This window comes from Narcine bancroftii, chromosome 9 (assembly GCF_036971445.1).
Source record: "Narcine bancroftii isolate sNarBan1 chromosome 9, sNarBan1.hap1, whole genome shotgun sequence".
NCBI lineage: Eukaryota > Metazoa > Chordata > Chondrichthyes > Torpediniformes > Narcinidae > Narcine > Narcine bancroftii.
Window position 1 is genome coordinate 9066798 of NC_091477.1, and position 12771 is coordinate 9079568.

A 12771-nucleotide genomic window follows, 5' to 3' on the forward strand; every position below is an offset into this window, starting at 1 on the left:
AGAAGGTGGTAATGAACTTTCTTAAACAGCAGCAAATCACACATTGAACATAGCGCCCCCCCCACCCCCCATAAAGGGGTGTGTGACTGAGAGGATGAGGGAGCTGCCATTCAATTGCTGCCTTTCACCCAGTCCTCATCAAGGGCTCAGAAGTGGAGAGGGTCAAGAACTTCACATTCCTGGGTGTAACATCTCCGAGGATCTGTCCTGGAGCCTCCAAGTTGATGCAATCTCAAAGACTCGCCAGTGGCTATAATTGCTGAGGTGTCTGAGAAGGTTCATTATGTCACCAAAAACTATCAAAAATTTCTACAGGTGTACCGTGGAGAGCATTCTGGCTGGTTGCATCAATGCCTGGTATGGAGGCGCCAACTCTCAGGAGAAGAATCAACGCCTTAGGGTTGTTAACTAAGCCTACGACATCACAGGCACCAGACTTCACTCCATTGAGGACATCTACATTAGGTAGTGTCTTAAAAAAGCAGCTTCTATCCTCAACGGTCCTCAACGCTCAAGCCATGCCCTCTTCTCTCTGCCACCATTGGGAAAAAGGTATAGGAGCCGGTAAAGACGAGCACTCAACAGCACAAGAACAGATTCCTGAATGATCATTGAACTAAAGACACTGCCTTACTTTTCATGCTCTGTTATTTTTGTTTGTTTGTTTTCTAGAGTAATGTTGTAAGAGGGCAATAATATGAATGTTTACACTAAGACGCTGCTGCAAACACCAAACTTCATGACTTGTTCTTGACAATAAATTCTGATTCTGATTCACAAACAGGTCACAAACCAGGATGGTCCTTTGAAAGAATGAACGGGCTGCTCTAATCATCCCTAATTGCTGATAGCTTACCTGTAGACTATAATCGAGTCTGGCAAGAGTTAAAAGAAGAAAAGATGTGTTGTTTCCAGTGATGCCTGTGGAGTCGTATCTACATTGAACACTACTTTATGCTCTGACAGATGTAATTATTGCTGTTATCCTTGGGTACATTGCAAGTTGTTGATTTGGGAGAATTTTCCGGTCTATCTGGCAGAACTGATAAAGCTTCTGTGGAGAAGTTGAAATGATAGGCAGAGCCTCATACATCCAGGTTACAAGCGAGGAAGATATTTTTGAAACAACTTTAAATATCTCCTCTTTCAAAGGAGATGTTTAAATATGAACAGTTTATTTTCCTATAGCACCTTCTGCAGTGTAAAAATACACCTGGAGTTTTCACAGAAGAGTTAACAACTAAAGCCTGATAGCAACGCACATAAAGAGATATTTGGATTTGTTTTGAGTGACCCAAACATGGCCAGAGGCTTTAAACAACATTTTCATGAGAAGGGTCATACAGTGGAATTGCAGAAATTAGCATTTGGGGAGAGGAAAAAGAGTGATGGAAATTAAATATAGAAGACATACAAGAGCCCAGCAGAGGATCACAGACCTGAGGAAGACACAGAAGATTGAGAGATGTGAGGAGGATGAAAGGGGGTGAGTTTCAAAAATAAGATGAAGCAGAAGCCAGTAGAGTTAAAGAGACGAGGGCAAAGTTTGAGTGTGACTTGGCATGGTTTTGCTTTACATACCAGATTTTTGAATGAGGCTCATGGAGATTTTAAGACAGGCAAGCTAAGTCAACTCAAAGGCTATGTTCTGAGGCATATTTTACCTGGTCCAGTACTGAAGAAATGGGCTGACTAACTGGCTAGTGTATTCACAGATATCATCACCATCTCGCTGCAACAGGGCATGGTACCCATCTATTTTAAACAGGCTATAACTGTCCCATTTCCCAAGAAGGGGGTGGTAATGTGCCTAAATGACTATCGACCAGTGGCACTCACATCTACAGTGATGAAGTGCTTTGAGAGGCTGGTGTTGAAGGATATCATCTCTTGTCTGAGCAGCGACATGGATGCTTTCCAATTTGCCTAAAGCAACAACAGGTCTACAACTGCTATCTGGAAAGAGGTATTGGTGCAACAAGACTTGCACCACCAGGTTCAGGAACAGTTGCCACCCCTCCACCTTCAGACTCCTCAACAGAAAACTCAATTGGGGACTTATTTAAGGACTCTTTGCACATTTTTTATTACTTAAATAATTTATGTTTCTGTATTTGCATAGTTTGTTTACATTTCTTTCTTTTGTATACATTTTGTTTTCTTGAGTAGTTCCCCCATAGAACATAATTTGTTGCCCTTGATGGTGATGGTGAGTTACCTTCTTACAGGTACGTCTGGTGAAGAAACACCCATTATTCTGTTAATCAAAGATTTCCAAGATTTAGACCAGTGACAATCAAGATCTGGTAATATCTTTGCATGTCACAATGGTTCACATCTTGGAGAAAGCACTAAATGGTGGGGTTTTTTTAATGCATCTGCTGCTTTTGGTTGCAGAGCTTGCACATTCGATAGGTTTTGTCAGAGATGCTTCAGCAAGTAGATACACAGGTGATGCCATCAGTGAAGTGAATTAGTGAAATACTATTACATCGCCAAATCCGGTGATGACAGTAAGGAGTTTGTACGTTCTCCCTGTGTCTGCGTGGGGGTTTCCTCTGGGTGCTCTGGTTTACACCGAGCTTAAAAAACATATGAGTGTGGTAATTAATTTGGGTATTTGGGCACATGAGCTTGTGGGCTGGAATGACCTGCTACCATCCTGCATGATTAAATTAAAATGAACTAAATTAAAATTGAATTGCACTGCAGCCACCAGCAGATAAGAGGGAATGAATGTAAATGGTTGTCAATAGATGGCAACAAGTAGGGTAGGTTGACCATAATGGCATTGAGCAATAAGATTGTTGAATCTGTTCTCATCGAGATCATCACACTCCTGACTCGAGCAATCTAGATAGTGGGAAAACCTTCGGGAATCAAACTTGTCAAAGTGATAGATTTGTGTTTTACATCTGGGCATTTAACCAGACAGACACTTGGCATTAGGAAGTACTGTAGCATTATATGTGGGCTAAGAGATAATGTATTACAATTATTATCATCATTTATAATGGATTATTCATAGAAGATGTGTTCAAGTTCAAGTTTATTGTCATGTGCCCCGAGAAGCAATAAAAAATTGGTATCCAGCAAAGCAATCCAGATGCAAGTAGAGCAACTAAAGCACAGAGTTACAGAGAGAAATCAGAGAAGATACCATGAAGACTAGAAAGATACAATGGGGGGCATGATATAGACAATATAAGATGCTATTATTGGCATAAAGAGCAGAAATAGGTGGAAACACATTGGTATGTGAGGAGTTTGCGGAGATTTGGTTTGTCACCGAAGGGTCTTGCAAATTTCTACAGGCGTACCCTGGAGAGGATTCAGACTGATTTCATTAGTGTCTGGCATGGAGGTGCCAATTCATAGGACAGGAAAAGACTACAGAAGGCTCTGAACTCACCAGTGCCATTATGGGCATCAGACTTTACTCCATCAAGGATACCTGCAACAGGCAGCAGTACAGAAACAATTTCTTCCCCTCTGCTGTCAGCTTTCAAAATGGACAATGAATCCCAGACGCTACCTCTTGTTCTCTTTTTTTTTTGCATGAATTTATTTATTTTATTAAAAGTAACATATAGCAATATTTGTACCAGTAATGCTAGCACAAAATAACAAATTTCCTGACATGTTCATGACAATGAATTCAAGTTCTGATTCTGATTTCAGTCAGGCAGCATCTGTGGAAAGAGAAACAGAAGCAACAAATTTTCTTCATTCTGATTCATCATCTCTGTTTCTTTTTCCACAGCTGCTGCCCAATTTATTGAATATTTCCAGCCTTTTCTGTTTCTGTTTCATGTATTCAGTGGCTGCAGAATTATGGATTTTCGTGCACTGTTACTAATGTCAAAGAATAATAAATTAGGACCAGGGTATTTTAACTTAGCAAGGCATCGTATAATATTTGTGAAAGTCTGCAGTGGTCGTGATTGTAGTAAGTGTACAAAATTGCTGGAGAAGCTCAGCAGGTCCCGTAGCATCCCACAGGTGGCAGAGATATATAACCAATGTTTCAGGCTCGAGCCTTTTGACAAAGAGCTCAGGCCTGAAATAGCAGTTCAATGTCTTTGCCTCGTATGGAGGCTGTGGGGCCTGCTGAATTTCTCCAACAATTTTGTGTATTTAATCCAATAAGGTTCCTGTTCTCTGGTGACCCTACTAAAAAGTGCAAACACCAAGTTTTTAAGTAGGGACAAGTATTGGCTCAGTTGCGGTAAATTTAAAGTCATACATAAAATGAAATGGTGAAATAGGATGCTTGGAAATAAGTGCCACTCTTATTAGGAGGCAATATGAACAATGGGATTGAGGATAACAGAAATGAATGACCAAGGAAATCTTTTTATTCATTTCATCAATGATTTATTTCAAATGATGAATAATGATATTTTTTTTAATTTTATTTAATCATTGGCATCATTACAGGAAAAAAAAATAATAAAACATTAATCAAATATCCATAGCCAATAATACAAAAAAAACTATTTTCTCCCCATCCCCCCAACCCAAAAGTAAGAAAATAAAGAAACATCTACCATTTAATATACAATCATATTAGCATAAACAATCATTAATTGTTATTAAAAATTACTTATTAAGAGGAGTGGATAAGATAGAAGAGGTGGACAGAAAATTATCCATAAAACCCATATATGGTTTCCAAATACTATCAAAAATTTCATCTCGATTCCATAAATTATATGTAATTCTTTCCAAAGGTATACAATTTTGCATCTCATTATACCATCTACATTATAACACTTCCCAAATGGTGAATAATGTTGATGCTGCATTATATTGGAGAATATTCCATGTCTGCAGCAATAGGAACAAAGTTAAGTTTGGTTGTTGTGAGCCTTGCATTTCAACTGGAAGATGACAGAAGATTTTAAGCAAGGAGAGACAAGAGAGACCAAAGGGATGGCATCAGTGCTGCACAGATGGCTCAAAGCTAAATTGGAGAGCAAAATAAACATTTTCTGCTTTTGTATATTTTAAGACAAAATAGAAAACATATGAGCAACATTTCCATTCTGGCATTTTAGATAATGTACCTTTTGGGCTCTTTCCAGTGCTACCATTTGTAATGTCAGTACAGTTACCATTTCTGTTCACAGGCCCTATACAATCTAAAGCATGTACCCAGCACAAAATGTAAATCTTGTTGGCATATTACAAAGTTTGCAAACAATTCTTGTTGGTTGTATTTCATGAAATATGCTAATCAGATTATCCATGGACAACAGTTCGTGCTCCTCTGCATAAAACCAATGATGCAATTTATTAAACATCTCAAATTGAAGGAAAATGGTAAAAATTTAATTTACATATAATTTTAATTTGCCTTCAAAAAGTGAAATGTGTAAAATTATCAAGTGCTCTCTTGATCTTTTCATTGAGTTTTTAATGATCATACAATGTATGATCTTATCCAGAGTTCCAGCAATCAAACTGTGGCACAACTGATTAACCACATTAGTCTGAAAGATGTGATTAATAAGCTTTAATCACCATAAAACATCAGCACATCTCACATGTTGCTGACCCGGTTCCAAGGCAGGTACTGAGGGAGGGGGTTTATGAGGCCTTTATGGGGATTCTGTAGGGAGGAGTCACAGATTCAGGGGGCGGAGCAGCCCATACAGAACATTCATTCAGACAGTCCTAATAGCGATACAGTGGTTCCACCACACAAACAACGAGAAAAAAAAGCAGAAAAAACCATGAAAATCATAATGCTCCATGCAAATTTGCAACATTCTTGCTTCAAACTGTGAAATAATCTACATTTAGAAGGCATTTTTTTTCATTATTAGAATGATCCAGCATCATTTTCAGCTTTTTGAAGTATAGCTGTTAGAAGATTATGTACGACCCACGAAAAAGTAGGCCCATGGCACTATTATTATTGGAAGCAGTTAGGCCCATTAAATCCATGGCCACTTTTTGTCATGTAATTCATGTGATTCCAGGCCCCTTTCCTCATCATCCAGCAATGTTTGTTCCTCCATGTGCTTATCTCATCCCCCTTGGAATGTTATCCTGAAAATTTCCTTCCAGCAATAAATTTACGATCATAACGAATTATTTTTTCCTTATGACACCCTTCACTAATTATCTTAAGTCTATGTTCTCAGAACCTAAGTCAATCCACCCATGGAAAATGTTCAACTTTATTCACATTATTTGAATTCTTCAAGATTTTAAAATCATCTTGCAACCTTTTCTTCTGCAGGGCCAGCATCCCCAGCTTTTCCATCAATCCATGAATACAGATGGAATGTAGAACACTTCAGCACAGTACATGCCCTTTGGCCCTCGACCTTGTGCTGACCTATATATTCCTACCAAAAATACTAAACCCTTCCCACCTCGTAACCCTCTATTTTTCTTTCAACCAATGGCCTGTCTACCAGTCTTCTAAATGCCCCTAGTGTTGTGGCCTCCACCACCATCCCTGTCAAGGCATTCCGCAACTCTCTGTGTAAAGCACTTACACCTAATGACTCGCCTCTCCTCCCTTCACTTTGTGTGGAGCCTTGTTCCGTGGATGGCAGTTGTTAAATCTTTTCTGTACATTCTCGAAGTACTACAGATTCTTCTCAAGGTGCAGTGGTTAGAATTAAACACAGAGCTCCAGCTGCAGGTGAACCAGTGTTTTATTGAGGTCAATGATCTAAAACAGTGGTTTTCAAATTGCCTCCTTAGACGCACATTCCCCCTTTAAGCAATCCCTGTGCCATAAGTGCTCTGTGATTAGTAAGGGATTGTTTAAGGTGGGATGTGAGTGGAAAGGAAAGGTTGAGAACCACTGGTCTAGACCCAATTGTTACTAAAATATTTGGGTTGAGAAAAATTGTCATTAGTCCATTTCCTTTGGAGTTCTGAAACTGTGCACATAACGAGTCAATGAGGTACGATTCAAACAGTTGTTTTCAAACTCTTTTTCAATCCCTTACTAATCACAGAGCACCTATGGCATTGGGATTGCTAAAGATGGAATGTTTTTAGGGGAGCAATTTGAAAACTACTGGAAACTTTAATTCCCTTATGCTGAATTGATTTGCGATACGTAGAGCAGTTTTTATAACATTTTATTTCAGATGTTAACTAATTGCATTATTTCACTTTCATCCCATTGTTTCCTGGAGGGTTAAGACAACAAGGTGTCACGGTCCCTGGAGTTAATCCTATGTAGAGTTTCACTTTTCTTGTATTTCCTCTCATTTCTCCATTTTCCTCCCATGCCCCATAGATATGAGGATTTGTCAGTTAAATGATCACTGGAAATTGCCAAAGTGTGAAGGTGAGCAACATTTCTGGGGAGGGGGAATTGATGGAATTGTGGGAAGAATAAAAATAGGATTTGCTATATAAAGTACACTGTTTGACCAGGTGTGCTTCTCCAGTGCTGTGTTTTCACTTTATGGCATTAGTAAGTCATGTATATAGGCTGAGATTCTTCTGTGTCCACTTAATTCAATGTATTTGGAATAAAACATGTTTGCATAATTTGTTTTGCTCTTGAGTGGTAAAATGCATTTCTCGAGGGAATAAATATTGGCTGAGGACTTGTTTTCAGAATAAAACTGCACAGCACAACAAAGAATTTCAAACTCAAGTTCTTACAAGCATAGCATTTTGTCAGATAGTTTATTGAGCATCCTGGGGAGATCAATGCCTTTAACATTTGGTCACAATAAGATCCATCAGCACTTGTGCTTCCTTGAGTCTATCTGTATTAGCTATTAACAATTTTCATTGAGTTGAAGAGTGTTATGAGATCAAAAAGAGCACACAGGGAATTGAAGAGTTTTTACTTTAATTAGGAGGCAGTATCAGGCTCTGGAAAAAAAAACCCAAAATGACCACATTTATTTTTTACCTGTGACTCTTAAGCCCATCAGGGAATCATTACTCATCAGCCTTGGCTCGATCGTAATCAAGGTCCCAGAGGTGGGATGTTTTGCAATGACTTGTCACACACACATTCTTCAGTGAAAAGATCTTTCCACTCCCTCGGTTCTGTGATAGTACAGACCTATCACCAATGTATATAGTTACAGTATCTAGAGTGTAATGACTGTGCTTACAGCGATTGGCTGAGAGCTAAACCATGCCTACTGTCTGGGCCTTAAAGGGTTGTGTCCCTAGCCAGGTCGGATCATTCTGGACTGGTCGGCCACCTGTGAAGAGCTCCTGTCTTTTGCTAATAAAAGCCTTCGTTTGGATCAACAAGTCTTTGGTTCTTTCGATGAGCTCTACAGGTTCAAAGTATATTTCTTTTAATTTTAGGGATACAGGAGAGTAATAGGCCATTTCGGCCCATAAACCTGCGCCACCCAATTACACTTAATTAACCGACAACCCCTGATACGTTTTTGAGCACGCAGACATGGGGAGAACATACAAATTCCTTGCAGACAGCATGGGATTCGAACCCAAGTTGTTGGCGCTGTAACAGCGTTGCACTGACCACGATGCTAACCGTCCCATTCCGCCCTACACTAACCATGCCACCCTTGTAGCTTAGTTTCTGAGAGGAAGTAGTGACTTTGTGTGACAGTGTTGCGTAATAGAATTTAACTGGCTGTTTGGGAAAAAAAAATTCTAAGTGCATATATAAATGAATCGTATTCAGGAAATGAGTATAATTTTACAATAAATCTGTTTAGTCATATCCTTAACTGCAAATGCTATTTAAAAAACTTGATCATATTAGAGTATAGAAAATTTTCAGAATATTCTGCAGATTTGAATGATTTGCCATTTCATTTTCTGTTAAACCATCAACAACAGGGCTGTGGATCACATAAAGACCAGATCAGATTAGGATTTCAAATTGGCTTCCTTGAACTTTTCCTTAATGACTTGATTGTTTTATTGTCATCAATAGAGGATGAGCAAATGTAGGTTCTTGGGAGGCACTATCTCGGAAGATCTTTCCTGGAACCAACACATCAATGGCATCATGAAGAAAGCCTCTACTTCCTCGGGAGCTTGCGGAGGAGCTAGTGGAGTTGTTCAAGTGAACCGGTATGGACTTGAAGGGCTGACATGGCCTGTTTCCGGGCTGTAAACGGTTATATGGTTATATGGTTATATTGTATCTTATTCAGCATTCTGTATGAGACTGACATTACTATTGATGTATTTTATTGTAGACTTATGTTTATACTAATGGACATCTAAACAATAAAATTCAAGAGGTGGTAGGATCATTTGTCTCACTGTGTACGGGAAAATGTGAAGCAAAATGTTTAAGGGAGGGAGTCTTGACCTTTGGAGATTCTGATAGCTCAGTAGTTCGAGCACTGCTCTTGTACGCTGCGAGTTCATTCTTCGCTGGGGCTTCATTTCTGTGAGAGGCGCTGGATAAAGTGGCAACTCGCTGTCTTCCTTATGGTAGACAAAGTTAAAGAATTTCATGTATGCTACATTCTAAATGTCATATTTCGTGACAATAATGGAACCTTTACCTTTTATCAAATTATAACTGAAAATGTTTACTGTTTGCAAAGGCTTTTCATTTTCTACCATTTAAAGATAAGGCACAATTACAAAAGGCAAAACTTTCAATGTTAAGAATTTTGGATTTTTTTTTATATTTTAATGAAACAGCACAGTAGAAGGCCACTCTGGTGCCTGAAACCTGCTAGCCCTATATGTTTGTGGAGGGTGAGAGGAAACTGGAGGAACCAGAGAAATTTCATGCAGGTGACAAAGAGAACATACAAACTCTTTACAGAGAGAGCCAGATTTTAACATGTTTTAAAAAAAAATAGGGCTCAATGCTCTTGTGGGATATTTTGAACTCTTCTATTCAATGAAAATAGTTAATAGCTAATATAGTCAACATCTCAACGAGGGATCAGCAGTGGAGAGGGTCAAAAACTTCAAAGTCCTGGGTGTCAACATCTCTGAGGATCTCTCCTGGAGCCTCCTTGTCAATGCAATCATGAAGAAGGCTCGCCAGTGGCTATACTTTGTGAGCAGTCTGAAGAGATTCAGTATGTCAGCGAAGTCTCTCAAAAACTTCTACAGGTGGACTGTGGGAGCATTCTGGCTGGTTGCATCACTTTCTGGTATGTAAGTGCCAGCTCTCAGGATAAGAATAAACTCTAGAAAGTTGTTAATTCACGGGCACCAGACTTCATTCCATTGAGCATATCTACAAGAGGAGGTGTCTTATAAATGTAGCCTTGATCTTGTCAGACCTTCACCACCCAGGCCATGCCCTGTTTACTCTGCTACCATTGAGAAAAAGGAACAGGAGCCTAAAGACAAGCACTCAGTGGCACAAGGACAGCTTCTTCCCCACTACCATCAGATTCCTAAATAATCAATGAACCAAAGACACTGTCTTACTTTTTCATGCACTAGTTACTTTTATTTATTGATATAAGGTGGTGTATATGAACGTTTGCTCTGTGATGATCCTATATAGCACCAAATTTTGTGACTTGTTCATGACAATAAATTCTGATTCTGATTCAGATTCTATTAACCTATAATTGGATTCATTTGTTTTGCTCTGGCTAAGTTCTTTTATCTACAGGGGCCGAAATTCTAATTGGCAAGAGGGAACATGGTGAAATGAAGCTGTACTACTGAGATCGATAACTTCAGCAAGAGATAGTTCATCCACTGCTTGAGGACATGTCATGATGTTTAAAGGTTCAACTTAGGTTAAGTCATGAACTTTGCCTTGTGTCTGTGAATAACTTTGGTGAACAGACAAGGGGCAGGACAGTTGGAACAGCAGTTAGAGCAACGCTTTTGCAGCACCAACAGTCGAGACCGGGAAACAAATCCTACGCTGTCTGAGAGGAGTTTGTAGGTTCTCCCCGTGTCTGCGTGAGTTTTCCCCAGGGGCTCTGGTTTCCTCCCACCGTTTGAATCATACCGGGGGTGTCAATTAATTAGGTGTAAATTGGGTGATGTGGATTTGTGGCCTGTAACTGTGCTGTATGTTTATTGTTTTTTAAAAGAACAATCTAAAAAGTTAGAAATAAAATTAACAACAATAATGTACTGCACTTCTGAACATCAGTTCCTTTGAATTTAACAAAGCGGAATTTCTGAATTGGACTCTATATATACTTCCCTTTTGTTGCACATCAATGCAAGCAAATGAAGACAGATTTTTACTAATCTGAAATATAAAATGGTGCTGCGGGTTATATTCAAGGCCACAGAATTTAATAGGGCAGAGATCAAATTGGAGTTCAATACATTGCATATGGTAGTTCTTTTGGAGATGGGTGCAGGCTTATATTGGTGAGGCGAAGAGGGAAGATGGATATGGAGAAAGAAACAATGCGCTCAAAGAGAAATTAACACATCTAATTTATAAAGTGAGCAACAGGAGGAATTGATACAGTGGGACTTGGATAAGGAAGTGTGAGCCTATCATTTAATTTAATATGCCAGGTCTGAAACAAATGACTGTAACAACATTCACTAACAACCTGCACTTCAGTAGCATTTTTAACATCAAATATTCCATATAACCATATAACCACTTACAGCACAGAACAGGCCAGTTCGGCCCTACTAGTCCATGCCGTAACAAATCCCCACCCTCCTAGTCCCACTGACCAGCACCCGGACCATACCCCTCCAGTCCTCTCCTATCCATGTAACTATCCAGTCTTTCCTTAAATGTAACCAATGATCCTGCCTCGACCACGTCTGTCGGAAGCTCATTCCACATCCCCACCTCCCTTTGAGTAAAGAAATTTCCCCTCATGTTCCCTTTATAATTTTCCCCCTTCAATCTTAAACCATGCCCTCTAGTTTGAATCTCCCCCACTCTTAATTGAAAAAGCCTATCCACGTTTACTCTGTAAACTCCCTTTTAAAATCTTAAACACCTCTATCAAGTCCCCTCTCAATCTTCTACGCTCCAGAGAAAAAAGCCCCAGTCTGCACAACCTTTCCCTGTAACTCAAACCTTGAAATCCTGTCAACATTCTCGTGAACCTTCTCTGCACTCTCTCTATTTTGTTTATATCTTTCCTATAATTTGGTAACCAAAACTGTACACAGTACTCCAAATTTGGCCTCACCAATGCCTTGTACAATTTCATCATAACCTCGCTTGGAAATTCCAAGGCACTCAATGGAATGGTAATAAACACAATTTTATACTATTGTATGTAAGGGGACTTTACAGCCATTGCTAAGTATATTATGAATAGGAAAGGGAGTTAGAGGGACGGGAAGATTGGAGGAAGGAATTCCAGTCATATAAAAATAGGTTTGGGGAGATCCAACAACACAGAGGTGGGGAAGTGAAGTTATTTCTGCAGATTACAGGGCTGAAGGGGCTTACATAGATAATAAAGGATCAAAAAGATGGACAAGAATCTTAAAAGTTTTGGATTGGCAACCAATCAAAAACTTCTACAGGTGTACCGTGGAGAGCATTCTGGCTGGTTGCATCAATGTAGGCACCAACTCTCAGGAGAAGAATCAACTCCTTAGGAGTTATGAGCTGATAAACTGTGTTACCAGTTGTCATATGGCCAGCAGAGCTTTGACTGAGTTTAAGGTTATGAAGCAAAGAGATGAACTCTCATCCATAGAAACCTCAAGCTATAATAGAGATTAAAGGAGACACAAGAGGCTGCATGTGGTGGAATCTTAGGCAAAAAGCCAACTGCTGGTGCAAGTCCCCAGGATGAGAAGCATTTGTGGAGGGACAATTGTCAATGTTTTGGGTAGAGACCCTGTATCGGGGTCCTCCATGGC